Here is a 21,357-nt window from a genome sequence, read left to right on the forward strand (position 1 = left end):
ACTAAATTATTTTCCTGGGGCCACACTGGAATAGGATGCTAAGGACTCAGTGCAAGACTCCTCAAAAGATGCCCCTACCCACATCCATACAAAACAGTGCATACAACTTCCAGAAGTTCACGGATCCCCTAAAGCCCATGTTCTCTGGGCCCCTGTTCAAGGCCCTGCATGCAGAAAAGTGAATTTTGCAGAAAAAGTTCAAAGATTGACACACTTCACAGATCTGGGTGGGTATGAGAATAAACTGTGTCAGCAAGAATTCTAGAGCCTGGGAACAGGTGGTAAATCCTGAGGTCCCAGCAGACATTGTTTCCTTGGCAATTTAAGTCATTGGATGATTGAATACTCTTGGCCCAAAAGCCACATGGCATGAATATTGCACTCTGATAAATCGGGTGCTGAGGGAAGGTGATGGTACCAGCTGTCAAACTCCAGCCACCGGCAGCAACGGCCAGACCCTTCAGGGTGCAAATAGTTTCTGAAGACACTCACTGCTTGATGGAGTCCACAAACTGGAAAAGCAACGGCTATCAGAACATAAGAGGCTGCAAGGAACCAAAGTGGGAACAGAAACAAGAGTTTGTCGAACCATCTGGCTTCGGCCTGTCCTCATCTCAGAAAGGCTTTGGAAACGGTGAGGCATCACCGTGGGTGTAAGAAGTGCATGCGTCTCACACCGAGGAGGGTGAGAGACAGCAGCCCGGTCACCAGGCATGGCGAAACCCATCCCTCTGCAGAAAAATCCTTGGGACTGTGCCGCAAGTCAAAATAAGCAATTAAAATGTGAAAGCAAACTCGTGGGCCAGACTGCATTTTTCAGCGTGGCACCGTGTGGGCAAAGCCTCAGAGGCCACCTGGGAATGGACTGAGATGAGCCAAAATGGTTGCCATGGTGAAGGCTCCCAGAACCAAGGAACAAAGGCTTAGGGAGTATGTGGCTTAGAGAAAAGCAGCCTGCTGGGTAGTGTGAAGTGTGACAGTCCTCACAAAGACAACGGCGGAAACTGGCTGTTCAGATCCACTCAGGAGAGAGAGCAAAGGGAATGTGGCTGAGGAACTGGCTGGGGTTAGGGTTAGGGAGAGCAGCCTGAGGGAGTTCCCCACCCTGGGAACTGTCAGGTGTGGAACTAAGCTACAAAGGAAACACGCGCGCGCACGTGTGCACACACACACACGAGAGTGCAGCCCCCTAAATGTCAAGGAGGCAGACCCCTCCTCGGAAACAAAGTTTATTTTGCTTTTAACAAAGGGCATGAGGGTCCTCTATCAAACATAATGTTAGTGGTCCACAAGTTCAACTTCTACCAGTGCAAAGAGGGAGGAAATTATAGGCCCCAAATTCCTTACCTGTAATTCTGAAACCCAGAAAGTTCTGAATTATGAAAGCTTTTTCCTAAATGTGTGCAACTCATCTGGTAACAAAAATCTGACCCGAAGTGACACATATTTATAGTGTTTCCTTAATAACAGTTAAGTCGAACCACAGATATATTAACATGTCTGATTGCAGAGCACGACCCCAGTCCCACTGGGGGTCTGATGCAACATAAGATGTAATGAGCAAAGCATTTCCTTACAGATTTCAGATAAGTGATTATGGACATATATCTCCTTTTCTACACATCAGTAGAAATGAAAGAAATGTTTGACCATTTGGGATGGGATGAATATAATCAAAAAGAAACCTGCAAGATCTTGTTTAGACTCTTGGTAGGAACACGGCTTTGGGGCAATTTGTGGGTCCTCATAGGGTCCATGGACGAGCCTATCCTTATGTTTCTGGTCCTAGTTCAGAGTTTACCTATGACGTTTAATTCTGTTAGACTCTAGCTCTGCACCCATATAAATCCAGAGCAACACCAGGCTTTCCATGCATGTAGCGAAATCTGGAAGCCTTTCTACCTCGATGGTAAGAATGGATAACAAGTCGGCCATTGCCTGCTCCTCCCCCAAAAGCAAGTGAACTGGGGACTTAATCCCTTTCATCTCTAAGGGTCTATGATTTTAAAAGAGGAGAATAAAACAAAGTAAAAGATGAGGTGTTTTCTTGAGGATGTGAAGAGTGTTTTCAATGAACAAAGGAACTCTGAGCTTTTCTATCAGATGATCTACTTTTCCTGTTCCACAGCGGAAGGACCGTTTTGGGCGCCTGGGGACAGGAAAGAGGATCAAAAAAGGGAGTAAAGATGGTTTATTAACAAAAAGACTCGGATTCAAAGCCACACACTGCCACTTAATAGCTGTGTGACCTTGGAAAGTTTACCTCCCTGAGGCCAAATATCATCTAGAACCTGGAGGAAAACAGTACGTTCCTCATAGGGTTTTTATGAGGATTAAATGACATGTAAAACACCCAATATATAGTAGCTATTACTGGGGTTGCAATTAGATTCTGGAACTTGAACAGGGCCTGGCTTCACATCTGATTTCACCAGATTGCCTGGCTCAGCAGAATGCAGGGGATATTGACTTTACGAGCACAGAGCCAGTGGATAATAAACACACAGCGCAACAAATCACATTAGTAAACCAATCTCCCTCCGCTAATAACTGCTTCCCAGGCTCCTGCATTTGCTTTGTTCGAGGAACTAAATAGGTCCTGAAGGCTATGAAACCAAATCTTCTGGAAGAGTGTGAATTTCATCAGAATCAGAGTTTCTGTTAAGGGCCTGGTACTGTGAGAGAGTCCATTCAAAGCCAACCCTTTTAAAGGAGGCCAAGCCAAACAATACACAGGTCACACTGGAATCGACTAGAGGCACTTCTGTAACTTGGCATGTTTTCTGAGGCTTATCTTACTCTACCCATCCTGTCAGGTGACAAACATTCCCTGAGATGCACTATGCACCATATTAAGTGCTGGGGCACAAAGATGAAAAGATATGGTCCCTTCCCCTTTAGGAACTCAGGCCTGCAAGTGAGACAGACGCATGCATCAGTTAGTATGGTCATGCTGTCACTGCTAATGAGAGAGGCAAATGTGAACAGACTTTCTAAAATAAACGACGATCGATCTTTTGTATTTCCTTAATGTAAGGTATTTCCATAATGTTGGTATTTTATATAGTGAACATGGGTTACTTGTGAAATCAGAAAAAAAAAACAACCTTATAGGAAAAATAAAGAGCTCAGTGATGTAGTGGTGAGGCTGATTACCTAACAAACATTCAGATACTGGCGTGAGTGCCAAAATTTGGGAAGGAACCAGAACTTTGGTGGGACCCTTGAGAAGAAAGGAGGGGCACCCACGCTGCCTGAGGTAAAGGTGACAAGTCAGGCTTCCCTAAGATAGTGACACTGAAGGTGAGACAAAGACTTAATGATGGTGATGAGAGTGTAAATTAGCGTAAGTATAGCCTCTTTAGAGAGCAATCTCTAAATATTTACGGTATTTAAAATGTGCAGACCTCTTGACCCAGAAGTTCCTCTTCTACTGAGAAGAATTCCAGGAAACATACACAGAGGTCTGTGTAAACAGACGTTTACTGCATCACTGTACAAGATGACACTGGAAATGACTTAAATGTCCACCAAGAGGGCACTGTTTAAATAAAGTATGATGTACACCAGAATATAATCATGAAAAAAATGAAATAAAACTTACAAATAGCATATTAAGTTTTAAAAGGCAGGTTATAGAACAGTGTGATCTTATTTTTGTAGAAATAATTTTATATATATTTTGTTTGTATATGAATAGGGAAAGTCTGAAAAGATACACAACAAGCCATATTAGGCATATTAGAGCTGGTGGGGTGGGGTGGGTTCGTGCCCTGGTCCGGGAGGATCCCACATGCCGTGGGGCGGCTGGGCCTGTGGGCTGTGGCCGCTGAGCCTGTGCGTCCGGAGCCTGTGCTCCGCAACGGGAGAGGCCACAACAGTGAGAGGCCCGCGTACCGCAAAAAAAAATAATAATAAATAAATAAATCGAAAAGTGTTAAGCAATTTATATACACACACCCATACCCCATCATATACATTGAAAAACTATCTGTAATTCTCTTCAAAATACTCTGGCATAAACAGTGTGATATATATGTGTGAGTTTTAATTGATATCCTAGGAGTAAGCAGTTAGTTAGCATTTGAAAGACTCTAAAATTGACACTCCAGAGGTGGCTATTAAAAGGCTTCAACTACCTTTATCTCTGATCAATATCAGAGGGTTTGATAATAACTGTAATGGATATTGGAAACGGTTTTTATTGATAAAAAGACAGGTGTTGAAAACACATGGATCCGCCTGAAATGCAATACAGGCAACTAGGCCATGACCAGGGTATGAGAATTAGGCAAGCCCAGCTGCCTACATCCCTGCAGCGCATGTGACGGTGGGTTCTGTGACCTGAGCAGCCTGGGAGGCTGGCGGAATCCTACAGCCGCAGTGCTGACACTGTTCATCCCACAGGCTTTTTCACTCAAGGTGCTGCTCTGAGTGCCTAGAAGGCCAGGAGTCAGGGGCTCACCAGCAATTCCCAGAATGGGCTGTGTGCCCGTTTGGTGACGCGTGTGTGTCCCTGTAGCAGGATTTGGTTCAGAGAACGGCTTTTGATTTACCCTTCTACCGCTTAGGGAGGCTGTGGGAGTGGAGACCCATGGTCCTCACCTCCAAGGATCTGTAATCATTGGAGGCAACTGATATCTTCCAAGCATGAGCTTATTAATTGTGAACTACTGAGCTGGCTTTGGTCAGTGTGCAACCAATGCGTCATATGCCAGAACTTCAGCAGTGATTACCTATGGATGGTGGGACCATGTGACTCCCACCCACGCTTCTCTAATGAGCTTTCTAACTTTTCCTGTAATGAACAGGTAGTATATGTTTTCTAAATAATAAATAAATAAAAGGAAACAAACTGCAGAGACAGCACTGTCACCACCTGCTGGCAAACACTTAGAAAGACCACTCAGTTAAATGCAGACTCAGTAACAGTAAACAGCAGACTTGTAGTTCTACTCATTGGTTTCAAGCTGCTTTTAACTCAGAAGTGTAACATTTGGGTTATTTGGGGAAAAGATCATCTCTTGTCATGGACAACATACTTTAAAGTAGGAAGCTCTCTTTAAGCATATTACATTAAAAGAATTCTGACTTTCCAAAGAAAAATATAGTTCTGTTGACTGCGGTTTAACTATAAAGAAAATCATACTCTGCTGGATGTAACATTATTCATTTGGTCATCTAATAGTCTATATGTTCTTAAATGCATTCCTCCCAAATATCAATATCTAGAGTAAAATATATGTCTACTGGAACCTTCTTCACAAAAACATCTATTAATTGATGGCCATAAGTTAGGTCTATATTCCCCTACTAGTTGTCAATCTGCATTGCCTCCTGACTTTTTCCCATTGCTCTATGGCATTCCCATGTCTCCATCAGCAACATCTATTGCGACTACTGTGCGACACTGTCTGAACAGAAAGGATAAAGATAGCCCTTACCAATACTACTACCCATGTGCTGTGTGACAATCTGGAGGTTTACTTCTCAGCACACCATTTCCCAAACAAATGTTCTCCTATATCTTCATTCATGCTTTTCTTACCACAGGATCACATATCCTTACCGTCTACCCGCCACCCCACACCATCTTCTCAGGGCCCATATCAAATGTCAACAAAGCCTTGTTTAATTTCTCCACCGAGAAGTAAATGTTTCTTGCTCTGCGGTCCTAGAATATCGTGTTGATCCCTTTCTAGCAGTACTTGTTTCACCCCAACATACACGATATTGTTGCAAACGTGAGTTGTATGAATGAGCAGACATGGACACACACCATTCACGGAGCACCCCTCCCACCGTGATGCTTGACAGGGGCTCCATAAATATCCCCTGAGTATTTGCTGAGTTGAAAGTGTGGCCCTTTGATTACATGGCTCAGATTTAAACAGCCACTGACTTGGACATGTGCACAAACACACATATATACCATGGATATAACCAGCTCAGACGGTGAGAGATGATACCAACCACACAGTAAGAATGTCGTCAAGGGCAACAGCTTCAAATGCAAACACTGACCATGGGTTACATCCAGTTTAAATCATTTTAAGGGTCTGGTTCTTTGGATTTTTTTTTTTTTTTTTTTTTTTGTGGTACGCGGGCCTCTCACTGTTGTGGCCTCTCCCGTTGCAGAGCACAGGCTCCAGATGCGCAGGCTCAGCGGCCATGGCTCACGGGCCCAGCCGCTCCGTGGCATGTGGGATCTTCCCGGACCGGGGCACGAACCCGTGTCCCCTGCATCGGCAGGCGGACTCCCAACCACTGTGCCACCAGGGAAGCTCCTCTTTGGATGTTTTTAGTCAGGTACTTGCCAAAACTGACTCAATCAGTAAGCTATAATCTCTCCAGTCTTAATATCTCTGCTGAATTTCTAACAGGAATGTAAGAGTCTTAGCCTCAGGGTTTGGGTTCTATAAGCAAAGCAAATTCGGCACAGACACAAATGGAAGGAAAAGGCAGCAGCTACAGCAACGCTGCCACAGGACAACGTTTTCCTGGGCCGTTGCCTGGGTGACAGAGGCCTCCTGGTGCTCAGCAGCCCTTGACTTGTGGATCCTTCCACAGATGACCGGCCTGTCTCTCCCCTGCCAACCTCTGCTCTCTTCCTTACCGGGCCCCAAGCACCTCACCTCAGGCAACAGGAAGGAAAGCTGCTGCCCTCAGAATGTCCATTCTGCCACCTCAGAGCCACCAGCCTCAGACCCCTCCCAACCCTTTCTTCCCTCCAACTGAAGATGCTACAGGAACATCCCACCCCCACCTCCACCGTCTCTCTCTCCCATTACACCCCTCATGCACTACTGATCATTTCTATAAATTATTTACACATCCTCTTTCGTTATAAATATGGTACTTGGAATCCCTACTCGAAATAAATGGAAAACACACAAATCCTTTTAACAGAAAGGATGGGGACCAGGGGACCACTGTGCGCACATGCACGCACGCGCGCGCACACACACACACACACACACACACACACACACACACAATGGCTATTCACACAGGGCACACAAGATTTTACCTGCACCTATTAAATCCACTCTCCACGCTGGAAAGGACCACGAAGGTCCTCTAATTTCAGTGGGGCTCAGACTTTCGGATTCCAAGGCAGGTGAAACTGCCTCCTCCACCCACCACCATCCCCACATAATTCAAAGGGAAGGAATAAGACGGAGCTGCCAACACTTTATTTTGCCAAGTTGAGGACTTTTTAAAATCACCATCTATTCTGGAAAAGGATACTTTAATACCAAAAGAGGACATGCTATCAGAATGATAATGATTAAATTTAGCTTTATGAAACTGACTTCATTCACTCTGTCATGGACCTGAACTGGTTTGGGGATGGACTCTGGGGAACCAGTGACCTTCTAGACTATTCCAAAATTTCAGATCCTCCAAGAACCAAAATTTCAGACATTCAAGAATCACCACCATATCATAACTGTACATTATTTCCTTACTATTTTTCGTTAAATAAACGCACATTTTTACTTATACAGTTTTATTTTAAAAGAAAACTTTGGATCAGGTCCATAAAGGAAAAATCAATATCCCTTGCCACAAATGAAAGCAACCACGAATGAATGCAATAAAAACAAAGCATGTTATTAAATTCCAGCTAGATAGTGTTGCCTGACCTCTCTCTGCATTGCCAAGGGAGACTGGCAAGTGTTAGAGCAGTTATTAAAGACTAAGCCAAACTTTTCTCTTTGACAAAATCAGGATTGAAATTAAGTTGCAAAGAAATTACTTTCACACACGATGATGCAATATTATTTAGTGCTGGATCCAGGCCCCATCTAAAATCATCTCTAGCAGTTCATGTCCCACTCTTAGAGTCATACGAATCAACACACTTTGATGGCTGAATCTAATTCATTCATTCATTCATTTAACACACCTATTGAGCACCTACTATGTTCCAAGCACTGTACACAATAGAACGAACAAAACAGACATGGTACATTTTGCAAAAAGCTCACCTTTTAGTGGTGAAACATACGTCAAACAAATGGTGACACAAATTAATTTGTGTTGTTTTACATAAACATGTGTGTATATACATGTGAAATGTATACGATATACATGTGATAAGTTGTGCATGTATATACACACACACATGCCTAAACTTGGTAAGTGCTATAAAGGAAAAATACAAGGTGTTATGGTATAATTTTAATAGTAAGACCCTCTTTAAATAAGGGGGTCAGGAAAGACCTATATGAGGTTATAACAATTAGGCTGAGACCTATAGGAAGAAAAAGATTTAGCAGGCTGAAGTGTCGGGCAGAGGTGACAACTGTGGAAAAGAGCTTGGCTCCTTTGGGGAACTGGAAAAAAGAAGCATGGCTGGAGTATAGCAAGTAAGAGAAAGAGTGGGATGAGAAAAGACGATGAGCAGTCTCCCAGCCTCTGCCTAGTGACCAGAACCTTTCTACCGCTCTCCGCAAAGATGTCTTCCCATCTCTGCACCGCTCCCTGGAAATGTCTCCTTATGCTAAAGAGAAACCTGTCTCTCTCTCGGGTTTACACATTAATACAGCAGTTCATCCCCTTTGCATCACACACAGAAACAATGCAATCCCCCTTCCACATGATAGCCCTTTATATATCTGCAGACAGCTAGCATGTTACTCCTGAACTTTCTCTTTCAAGCTGAACAACACCCAACTTTCTATGCTGCGTGCGGTCTGTGCCACTCTTACATGGAGGGTAGATTTTCCAAGGCCTGTTTCTCTCATAGCATTAGAATATCCTTCTCCACATAATCCAAAGTTGATTTTCAGCCTTGGATATTGTTTTATTTTGCTCTTTCTGGATAACACCCAAAATAAGTTATGGTCAGGCCTGAATTTCTTAAGAACAAGGAAATCTCAAATGCATGCCATCAGTAATATCTATTTCTTCTTTCATGTGTCTTTCCCACATCTTGGAAGACAAATTGCATTTGTGAGGGCGGGCTAAGGATCTTTTCCAAATAATGAAGTGGTAGTAGATATTTATCTAAGCTAAATTCAAAGATACCATATTCAAAGTTTGTGGCAGAAAAAACACACAGTAATTACTGTTCAAACTGCCCAACCATTTATTTGGGAGGCTCAGGGAAGGTGCATATAATGCAAGAAAACTGCTCTTCACCGCTTCAGCTACAGACCCAGATTCCCCTGAAACTAGGGCAAAGGTACAAGGGATGGTGTTGTGTAAGCAGGGCATTCAGCCAAGCAGGGATCACGTACCTCCACTTCACAACTGGAGCGGAAAAATATACTAAAACTTTCATGAATAAACATAGCATCCTTGGCACGCTGGATGCAAGTTAAGTGGCCTTTATTAACACATTTTATCCAAATAAGCTGAAGTCTCTCAATATTCCTACCCCCTTCCTCCCTGCCCGCTCCCCTCTTTTATCACATTAGGTCAGATTTCTAGCTGCTTCCTGCTGCAAGGTGAATTGTCCCAGGGAAGAAGGGTTGGCTTCCAGGGGATCTGTTATTCCTAAAGCTTCCTCCACTCTGTGGCTGCCATATTGCCCATTATGTCTTCATGAGGCGTGGCAGTGTGGCCTCAGGAAGAGCAGGAGAGATTCAAAGCAGACAAGTTGTCTCTCCCTATCAGTTCTAATACCTTTGGGGTAGGTAGTCAAAGAAACTGAATAGAATGGACAATGTCTGTCCTCTCCTCATTAGCCTGCCTATTAGAGCTCTGCTTCTGCACATAATCAGAAGTAACGTTCATGAAAAAAGTCTTCACATATGAGTAAAATTATATCACAAATGGCATGAAAACTCAGCAGGTTTAAGTGACAGATGAAAGGGCTTCTCTGTCTCATGGGAAGCACCCAACGTGTAAAGCTGTAGGGAACAGTGTTCCCATGAAACTATCAACTCCTACAGGGCAGAGGCCACGTTTATTCATCTTTATGCTACTTCAGTGGTTGACACAACCTACGGATTAGTTGTTCAACAAAATATGTTACATGCATTTGATTTTTAAGACTAATAACACATACAGGCATTGAAAAACATTAAGAGTTATCTTTTGGGTGGTAGAACTACAATGAATTTTATTTCTGTTTTTGCCTTTTCTACACACTCCTGATTTTCTCTAATGAACACGAATATACTTAGTCAGAAAGTTATCATTAAAAAGAAAATGTTTGGAATTGGAAGGGACCGGAGAAATTAGCTCAATTCTCTTATTACTTACCTATGGAAATTGAGACGCTAAATGACCTGCCCAAAGGCGCACAGCTTGTCAGTGAGAAAGCTGAAATAAAACGGAGGTGAGCTCACTCACTCTTCTCAGCCCAGTGCCCTTTCTCTCACTACACCATTGTCTTCCCTGAAAAGACGCTGTTTTGGTGAGGCTCTAATCTAATGTTTTTTTTTTAAGTCTCCAACCCAATCTAAAAACAACCTATGCCACCCAGTGAACTTATTCCCTTAGAAAACATTATTTTAGAAAGTACAAAGTGGAGTATAGTTTAAATATAACACCCTTTGCTGTTTTTATAGCAAAACACTTCTCCACTCCTTGCTGACAGATGACCTCAAAACAGCCTCTGAAAGGAAGCTTAACATCTGTGAGCAGTTGAATAGTGAACAGGAGGGTTTATTATGCATTAGTTTGCTTCTCAAGTAGTAAGAAGACTTACGAGAAATTTTCTGGGGCCTCATCTTCCACCGAACTCTTATTGGTACATGAAGTTCAAACTTTTTTTTTTGTGCTACGCGGGCCTCTCACTGTTGTGGCCTCTCCCGTTGTGGAGCACAGGCTCCGGATGAGCAGGCTCAGCAGCCATGGCTCACGGGCACAGCCGCTCCGCGGCATGTGGGATCTTCCCGGACCGGGGCACGAACCCGCGTCCCCTGCATCGGCAGGCGGACTCCCAACCACTGCGCCACCAGGGAAGCCCCAAATTTTTTATTATAAAAATTTCAAACACACAAAAGAGAAAGACTAGAGAGGTGAAGTAACTTGTTCAAGGTTGCCCAGCAGTGGGACAAAGTGAGAGAGTAGCATGGACATATATATACACTACCAAATGTAAAATAGATGGCTAGGGGGAAGCAGCTGCATGGCACAGGGAGATCAGCTCGGTGCTTTGCGACCACCTAGAGGGGTGGGATAGGGAGGGTGGGAGGGAGACGCAAGAGGGAGGGGATATGGGGATATATGTATGTATATAGCTGATTCACTTTGTTATACAGCAGAAACCAACACAACAATGTAAAGCAATTATACTACAATAAAGATTAAAAAAAAAAGGTCGCCCAGCAGCACGTAGCAGAGGCAGGATTTGATCCCAGGTCTAGCTGACTCTGCAGTCCAAGCCCTTAACTGCAGCACCGTGCTACCATCCTACCGCCTCCTTCTGACATGTTCATTGGTTCCAAAGTACAGGTAAAAGTTAAAGTCCTTCTGAATTCAGTGTGTGTTGGGAGTGGGGGGGTAGATGGAAAAGGACATAAATAACTCTCCTCCCCAAGGTCTGGGGGTGTCCCTGAGGCAGGCAGGGACCCAGAAAACAACTACAAACATGCCCTCAAGTGCATCAGCCTTCCCCAGACCCCACCATGGAAACATGGTTACCAGTACCTATTCGGGAAAGTTCCTCTAACCAGCAAGGCCACTCTGGGCTGTGGACCCTGATCCCCTGTTCAGTCAGAACATCCCCAATCCCACCAGGAGGAAGGTGGATTATCAGACAAGTGTTCCCACTACAAAGAGATGGCAAATTCAGACCATGTGATCTAAGTGAGATTACTAAAGGGTTTGTTTACAAAGGTGTGGGTAGGGTATTGGGCCAGAACTCATGACCTTAGGGACTGTCACCACCCCAGGCTTGACCGGGTAAATAGAGGGGCTGTTGACGGCCCCAGAAGGAGAGAGGAACGTGGAGAGAAGCTCCTTGACTGGGACTGAAACCTGTGGTTAAGGGACTCAGGAGCCAGGGGTGATGTAAGAGGGAGGAAGTTGAGGAAACTTACTCCAATATGACCCTTCTCTCCCGACCACTCTTGCTGGCCTCCCCGCAGTGGCTGAAACCAACGGGAGACCAGAGGATGAGGGAGCCTGGTAACTGGTTCACGGAAGTCAACCTCCCAGCGCTCAGAGCAAGATGGGGAAGGGAGATCTGGGGCCGCCAATGGAAGCTGTCAGGCACACAGGGGCTCACAGCCACCTTCTTGACTGTACTGAGCCATGGCTTAAGCGGACAAGTATTTGGCAATGCCAAGGACTCCAGCTCTCCAAATATTCAATGGGCAGCCCTCTCTCCACAGCTACCTCTGACAATGGTAGATAGTGAGCAGCTGAAGTGATCAGAGCATGCGTGCCACAACTCGGTTCAAAATCCTCCAACAGCTTCCATCTCATTTAGAATAAAGTCCAAGTCCTATCACGGCCTGAGCAGCCTTTAGGATCTGGCAACTGCCTCACTCTCTAACCTTATTGCCTGATTCCCACGTGCGAACACGGGTGTATGTTGAATGAATTAATGTACACATGCAAGCATGGGAAACAGAAACGCTTTGTTTCAGCTGAGCTCTATTCTTGAGTTCTCACCTCAGCTAAGCTGCACTTTTATTATGCCTGTTGTTAACGGTTTTTCATAACTACAAAGGTGATTCATGTTCACTGTAGAAAATTTTGGAATCCACAAAAGAACAAAAATCTGTAGAATAAAATAATTCACAGATAGCCACTGCCAGCATAGTTTTTAATGCATATATTTAGTATATAAAATTGGAATACTATTATGATTTTGTGACCTACTATTTTCATTTAACAATGTGGCATTAGATTCTCTTCCAAAACATACTGTTTCAAGACTGCACTGTATTTCACTGAATGTCCAGACGAGGTTGTCACTAATCCCCTATTTCTGCACGTTTCATTTGTTTCCCTTTTTCTGGCTATCATAAAAAACCAATAATAAACATTCTTTCACATCAATGTACATTTCCATTATTATATGCTATAGATGGATTCCTATAAGTGACACTGCTTGACAAACAGAAATACAAATTAGAGCATTTGTAAGTATTACTAAATTGCTCTCCAGAACAATGGCATCAATTAATACTCCCAGCGTCAGTGTTTAATTTGTCTCCTTTTTCCTTTGCTAATACTGGGTGTTAATATTTTCTAAAAAATATATAATACCATGTTGAAACAGTCTTGTTGCTTTTCTAACTCTATTAGATCACAGATTTCTTGAGAATGAGAACTATGTCTTTTACTTCTGTTTACTTCTGATACATAGCAGGCAACTGTTGGTGGATGGATGGATGGGTGGATGGACTGGATGAATTGTATTGGATGGATGGAGGATGAACTGGATGGACTGGATGGGTGAATGGATGGACTGGATGGGTGAATGGATGGATTGGACGGATGGACTGGATAGATCAGATAGATGAATTCTGTCACGGAGTACCAAGGAAGACACTGAGCCACATGAATAAGTTGTCTTTTTCCAGTTTCTAGGACGCTCCTGACTGATTTGTGTGTTTATCATGGGGACAGTCCCTCCTCCCTGGTTAAATTCCACTGAGCATCCCTCTGCTTTTGATTATGAAGCATTAGGTTCACATCCCAGCAGATCTGGCTCTCCCTCCCTTTTGGCTTCAGCAGAAGAGGTATTAAAATTACTAATTTGGGCTTACATGTTTACTGTCTCAAGTATAACTAATTAATGTTTTAACAGCAGAATAACAAGTCCCAGATTTCGCTTAGCGAAGCAAAACTGAAAGTAAACACTGTAATGGACTGCTTTATAGCATCCAAACCTACCGACTGGAAAAATACAAGCACCAGGGGCTGAAGGTGACCCAGAAATTGTGCTAAGAGAAATTTAACCCAATAATGCCATGATGAGGAGCTGCCTGGTATCCGTTCACCCCATGTGTAGATCCCAACTTGTCACTCCTCAGGAATCACTAAGGGGTGGGACTACAGTCTTGTTTGTTGGTGTAGCGCCTGTGTCCAGCATTGTTTGATATATAGTAAGTATCTGTTAAATGTCTAGTGAATAAGCAGACACCAAAGAGAGGGAATATGGGATAAGAAGATTCATGGAAGCCTGGTTATAGTGAGCGGGCTATATAGCTCATAAATTCTGGGGGTGGCAAATAAAACAGATTTGGACCTAGGTCAGAAACAACCCCATTCACTTTCTCTGTTCTATGCTGCCTTCCCTCATTAATGAACAATGTTTAATGCCCTCTATCTGAAAATTTGTGTTGCAGTTAATGATCTGAATCGCAGTTTCAAATTTTAAATGCCTTGAATAATCAACCATATTTTGGCTACTATGAAGAGGTTCTCACAGCAACATTCTCCCTGCTTCAAATAACCCCAGTATGTTAAAAAGATATGGAAGCAAGAACTACTGTCTACCCAGAAAGCAAAATGAACAATATACTCTCCAACTTGCTTTTGTTTTTTTTAATATGTACCCTCTTTGGCTGGAGATAAGAGTTAATCACTGTAATGACATCAAGTGCCAATAACAAGTTATGTGCAAACATAGCAGAGGGAGCTGTATAACTTATCCATTCATTTATTTGGCATTAGGCACCATGGAAACAAAGATAGTATGTTCCTCCCTACCCTCATGATTGTCAGTTGGGGAGATCTATAAGCAATCTATCATAGTACAACATGGAAAAAGCAAAAAGAGGCCCATGCCTATGTTACAGGAAGTTCCTGACCAGGTTTCTCAAGGAAGTGAGAAGTTATGGCAATAAGGAAAAAGAATGGACTGTTAGAAAGCAAGAAGAACCAAGAACTATATTAGTTGAGAATATATTAATAATACTAGCAGTTACCCATTTATTGAGTGCCCTACTATGAACCAAGTACCCGTAAGAACTCATTGAGGTAGCATCTATTATTATCCCTATCTTAGAGAGGAGGAAACTGAAGCTTAGTTTAAATAATTTACCCCGCTAGTAAGTACCTAAACATGAGAAGAAGAAACCGGAAGTAAAGATGTATAACAATCATGGCCCCAAATATCACTTGAAAATTAGGTGCACAGCTATTGATTATCTGCTGTTACGTAACAAGTTACTCTCAAAACTTAGTGGTAAAAAACAACAAACATTTACTACCTTATAGTTTCTGTGGGTCAAGAATTCAGGAGCAGCTTAGCTAGGCTGTTCTGGCTCAAGATCTCTCAGGAATTTGCAGTAGAGATGGCAAATGGGGCTCTGTTCATCTGAAAGCTTGACGGGGGCTGGAAGATCCACTTCCAAGATGGCGGCTGGCAGGAAGCCTCCATTTTCTTGCTATGTGAGCCTCTCCACAGGATTCAACATCCTCACGACATGGGAGTTGGCTTCCCCCTAGAACTAGTAATCTAAAGGAGAGCAACATAGAAGCCACCATGCCTTTTATGACTTGGTCTCCAACGTCTAACACCATCACTTCCTCAACTTTCTATTAATTAGAAGTGAGTTGTGAAGCACAGCCCATAAGCACAGAATTGGTGGACATATTTTAAAACCACCATTAGACCTCAGACTGGAAACTAGAATTGATTGCTAGGACCCTATCCAGAGAAAAAGGTTTGCATTTCAGAAAGAAGGGGGGGTGGCAAATAAACCAGATCCCAGGTGCTGGGAAGGTAAGGTGGCACTTATAGGCCAGCAAAGGGCTAGGAGGTTGCTCACATCTATTAAGTAATTATTTTAGGGGAAGTGTAATTATTTTAGGGGAAGTGTAATTATTTTAGGGGAAGGGGTTAGGGGCATGGTAAAAGTCATAGTTTTAGAAATAGAAACATGCAGTTAAAAAAATACTTCTTTACTGGTATTAATTTCTTTTGGTTTTCCCTGCCGTTGAGCAAAAGTGCTTTTGAAAATGTTAACTTACTTCTTAGATGTGCCCCAAGAAAGGTATTTGGGCTGGAGAGAAACAAGGGAATTAGGATCTCGTATTGGGAGGAGAGTGGCAGCAGGAATCAAAGGGAAGGAGACCAGGAGGGCTGAGGAGGAATAGCAGGGTCCCCTGGGTACGTTGCTCCCCCGCAAAGAGTCTCCTTCAGGGCTCTCCTGGGCATGTTGCAGACTTGTGAACATTTTGTGCTCTGCTCAAAAGGGAGAGAGAGGCTCCTCCTTTTCAGAGCATGAAGAAACTGGATGGAAGTGAACCTCCTAGCACAGAAAGCTGAATGTAAAAAAATCAATTTACATGACCTCGCCAATGCAAAATACAGACCATGAAAGGGTCTTAACATATTGCAGGCAGCGTCTGCACTGAGTTAGAGAAAAACAGAGGCTGCAAAGCCAAGAGAAAGCCTAGCATCGTGGCTAAATGAATGATGTTCAGCTGGACCCGGGTTCAAATTCGAGTGGTGTCTCGTACCAGCTGTGACATGGTGGGAACGCTAATCTTTCTCAAATTTGATCTCCTTATTGTAAAGATGGGGAGTACTAGTAATTTCCTGACAGGACAGTGAGAGTTTAATGAGAGATGTAAGCATTCAACGAAGGTCACCTTATTAATGCATGGCAGGGGCTAAGATATGAAGTTGACCTTTAGGAATAAAAATAAACATTTGCTCATTTTCTGCATCTGGGTGTATGGTTTATGAGAAATCCTCTAGAGCACTGTTCAGAGAACAGATGGTGAGTCAGGCACCTCCTCTCCCTCTCCCCGCCTCCCTGACCTCCCATCACTTTGCTCCAGGGCAAGGGGACGGCCCCACCACCCTGGCTGGAAGGAGAAACACAAAGAGCTGCTGTCCCTGGAACACCAGCAGCATTTCCGGAAGCGGTAAGTTCTGGGAAGGAGCTGGAACAGTGAATTCCCGTGGTTCCCTCACTCCCATATTTCTGAAACCATGGGGTTTTTGCACAGCAACAGCCCTATTCAACAGCAGCTTTTTCACATCCCAGAAATTAGGCACCAGGGCGGCACTATGGGCCTCCTGGAATTCTAGGGAAAGGGACGCTGGGACAGGTTTAAGGGTAGGTGAGGACCCTCTCTGGAGCGCAGGGTGGGAAATCATCCCTACGGGGTTATTATTACTTCAGCCTCAGGTCACAAGCCACAGACCAATATAAGCTCATGACCAGCAGGGCTGTGTGCCTATGTCTAGCAGCACAGTTTTAAGGCCTTTATAGAAAGGAAAACAATTACACAGGTGTTGCAAGTATATTTAAAAAAGCTGATGACAACATGGATGCAACTAGAGAGTATCACACTTAGTGAAGTAAATCAGAGAGAGAAAGACAAAGACCATTATGACATAACTTATATGTGGAATCTACAGTATGGCACAAATGAACTTATCTACAAAACAGAAACAGACTCACAGACACCGAGATCAGACTTGTGGTTGCCAAGACGGGGAGAGAGAGAGGGATGGACTAGGAATTTGGGGTTGGTAGATGCAAACTATCACATTTAGAATGGATAAACAAGGTCCTACGGTACAGCACAGGGAACTATATCCAATCTCCAGGGATAAACCATAACGGAAAAGAATATTTAAAAAAGAATGTATATATGGGGAGGGGGAAGGGTAAGCTGTGACAAAGTGAGAGAGTGGCATGGACATATATACACTACCAAACGTAAAATAGATAGCTAGTGGGAAGCAGCCGCATAGCACAGGGAGATCAGCTCTGTGCTTTGTGACCGCCTGGAGGGGTGGGATAGGGAGGGTGGGAGGGAGACGCAAGAGGGAAGAGATATGGGAACATATGTATATGTATAGCTGATTCACTTTGTTATACAGCAGAAACTAACACACCATTGTAAAGCAATTATACTCCAAAAAAGATGTTAAAAAAAAAAAGAATGTATAGGGAATTCCCTGGCAGTCCAGTGGTTAGGACTCTGCACTTTCACTGCTGAGACTGCGGGTTCAATCCCTGGTCGGAGAACTAAGATTCCCACAAGCTGTGTGGCTCAGCCAAAAAAAAAAAATTAAAAATTAAATTAAAAAAAATTTTTTTAATAAAAAAGAATGTATATATGTGTATAACTGAGTCACCTTGCTGTACAGCAGGGATTGGCACAGCATTGTAAATCAAATATACTTCAATTAAAAAAAAAGCTGATGAAAGGATAATTGCCATTTCCCACATTACATGATCGACCGACAACAGGTCAGCTGGCCATCTTGGTCCCTCGCTCCCATTTTCCAGTGGGGAAGGCGAGGAGCTCCTGCCCAAGGCTGGCAGAACGCTAAGGGCAGAAACAGGCTGAAATTCCCTTTCCAGGCCCCCGGCCTTTATCATTTCCCATGTCTCATCAGGGAAACACCCCTAGACCTCCTCAATACCTTGCCAGGCAAACAGGAAACTTCAGGCCCACGCAGCCTTACCCCGTTAATGACTGAAGCACTTTGCTAAAAGCAGGCAAGCCCGGCTTTATTAAGGATCCAATCAGCAAATACAAAACCCTTCATAAAACGATTCATGCCTCCCTGGGGCTTAGCTGGGACTTCCCGAGAGCGCGGGGAAGGCCGGCTCTGAGTGACAACTGCCTGGGAAGTCAATTTATTCTGGATTCTTGGAGGAAGAATAGAGTGTGTTGCTATTTACTTTTAATAACAAAACTGCCCAGCACTTTAAGCCTGTCTCTCAGTCAAAGACAATTGTGTTTGTTGTTACAGGCGAAGGCCTGGCCCTAAGGGCTGCCAGATATACGTGCACGGGGCACCTTAGATGGACCCTCTCAGGAGTGTGGTAAGCCGTGAGCGCACACCCAGGAGGCTTCCAAGACCGACGCCAGGCCGGCAGCTCTGGCCCTTCCCGAGCAGTAGGAATTTTTAAAGTTCTCTGTGCAATACTTTCCTCAGCCTCAAGTATAATAACAACAACAACAGCCAACGCTTACTGAGCACTTGTGACGTGGCAGGTACTGTCCTGATATGAATTATCTCTTTCCTTTCACAGCTACCCTGAGGGGTAGGTTCTATCACTGTCGCCATATTCTACAAATGCAGAAAGTGAGGCACAGGGAGGTGAAATAAGGAAGTTGTCCAAGGGCCCCCAGGTGAAAAAGCTGTAGAGCTGGGATCCACAGCCACAGTCTGGTCTCAGAGGCTGTACGCTTCACTAGGTCATGCACACTTGCTTGCTGCGTTCTATAGGTGTTCCTGGTGTTTTTCATGACATGTGAGGATGAAGCCCCTCTCCCCTTCTTTGGAATCCTAGCAAAACACCGGGTGGACTTAGATGGTGGCCTTCTCACGCTTATTGGTCAGTGTCTACCCTCAGTGGCTTCTACACTGGAGAAGAGAGCTGTTTCATGCCTTAAGAAAACTTAACATTGACTCTTTCAGATTTCTTATCCCAAATGCTATTTTCTAGTGATGATGTAAGTTCATTTCCCTTAAGAAGCAGAATAAAATGGTGGAACATGGTTTTTGAAGACAGAGAGAGAGGTTCCAACTGCCCTTCTGCTACTTCTAGATGAGTAAACTTGGGCAAGTTATTTAATATATCTGAGTCTTATTATGCGAAACCAAGGATATAAAGTATATAGAGCACCTATTATATGCAATAAAGAGTAATTCCCTAAGACTTTTTCCTGTTGTAAAGGTCTCTGACTATGTAGCTTTATTGCTTGGGTGGTTATACATCTTCAAGGAAGCAAAGGTTTAGGTTTGCTTCATTCTCAAGCATGTCTCTTGGGTGTGGAAAATCAACGAACTACCACTGAGTATCTTCCAGTGCACAGTCCCGTGCTAAGGCCAAGGGACTCCCATCCCAGGGAGCAGTAAAACACAAGTGCGTGGAAGGAGAACCAACTGTTCCAAGAAGTAAATGACTGAAAAGGAGACTAACAGAAGGAGAAGACACTTCCTGCTGGGCCCTGTGTCAGGTTAGATGAGAGAAATTTTTTAGGAAAGAGCAGATTGGGACAGGCAGAGAAGATGAAAGAAATTTTCAGCAAGGGCTCAGAGAGAGAGCACAGGGAGGTCTGGGGTGTAAAGATGGGACATCACCAACTATACCCAGTCAACAGTAAGACAGCTGGCCAGGCAGCAGAGTTAATGGCAGGAAGTCGGGGTTAACTAAGTAATTGATGGTGGACATGTTATTGTTACATTTTGCTTTACCCAGTGCTTGACATATGTGACCCTACTTTTAATCCTTACAAGGGCTATGCTAAACTGGCATTATCTCCACTTTGCAGTTGAGGAAACACACTCCCAGAGAGTCAGATTCATGTTATTCCCACATTTGATCCTCGAAATAATTCTGAGAGATAGGTAAGTCTCTATCTCCACTTACAATGCCACCTTTATTGTCCTGAAATAAAATCAAACTCATAAATAACGTAACACCCATAACTGTGACAACTAAAACTGCCCCCACAAATATACAAAGCGCTGTCTAGGGGATAGGATGCCCTAGGCTAAGACCCATCCAAAGTCAAAGGTAGGGCCAGGTCTCAAACTCAGGTCTCCAGACTTTTGGAACAAGGTTCATCCTCCTTGAAAAGGTGGGACGCGGCCGGAGTAGAGGACACAGATCACCAGAGCTATGAATGGGAAGGCTGAACTTCGGTGAGGTCAGGCCTGCAGCTTCTTGTCCTTCTGACATTGGCCACCGGTACTGAGAAAACAGACATTTACGTCTGTTACACTCACTTCCATCCTTAGGTCTTTAATCTCTAAAACTCATCTTGCTGAAATAGAAATTTTGTCTTCTATTCTGTTATGGTAGTCCATATCCTAGTTTTAACAAAAAGTTTAAAAACACAGGATTCTTCACGGCCAGCTCAAGTTATCGTACAAAACACAACATTTGTTTTCAAAGTCTGTGCTTGGTGCTGAATTAGGTTTATCTTCCTCTGGGTCAAGCCACCTGACAGGATGATGGCTTTGATTAACCTTGCTAAGAAAAAGCAAAAAGACATCCAGAGCTCACATTCTGGAGGTGCTGCTGGCAGACTCCGGACTGACAATTTTACGCACAGATTGTCAGGAAGAAAAGCCAAACATTATTTTCATTCTTGCAATTTAATTCACGTGCTTCAATGCCATGTTAGCATGCTTGTAAACCGATGTCATGATCAATCAGACAGTAAGAAGCAGTATGCACTTCTCTCAGCTAGTTGTGCAACATCCTCTCAGCAGACATGAAATAACAAGACAAACTACCACGTAGGAGCTGCTTTCCTGTGGCTCATGTCCTGAAGTTCTGTCTACCCAGAATTATTTGTTCAACAAATGATCAATAAGCATCTACACAGTGCAAGGCACCATGAGAAGTTGAAAGCTGTCCTTGGTCCTCCCAGGATCCTACAGTCTGATGAAGAAAAGGAGCCAGGTACCCAGGCACAAGGTCCTGTGAGAGAGGGACCACAAAGACC

The sequence above is a fragment of the Grampus griseus genome (genome assembly GCF_964374135.1).
Source record: "Grampus griseus genome assembly, chromosome: 11".
Lineage (NCBI taxonomy): Eukaryota > Metazoa > Chordata > Mammalia > Artiodactyla > Delphinidae > Grampus > Grampus griseus.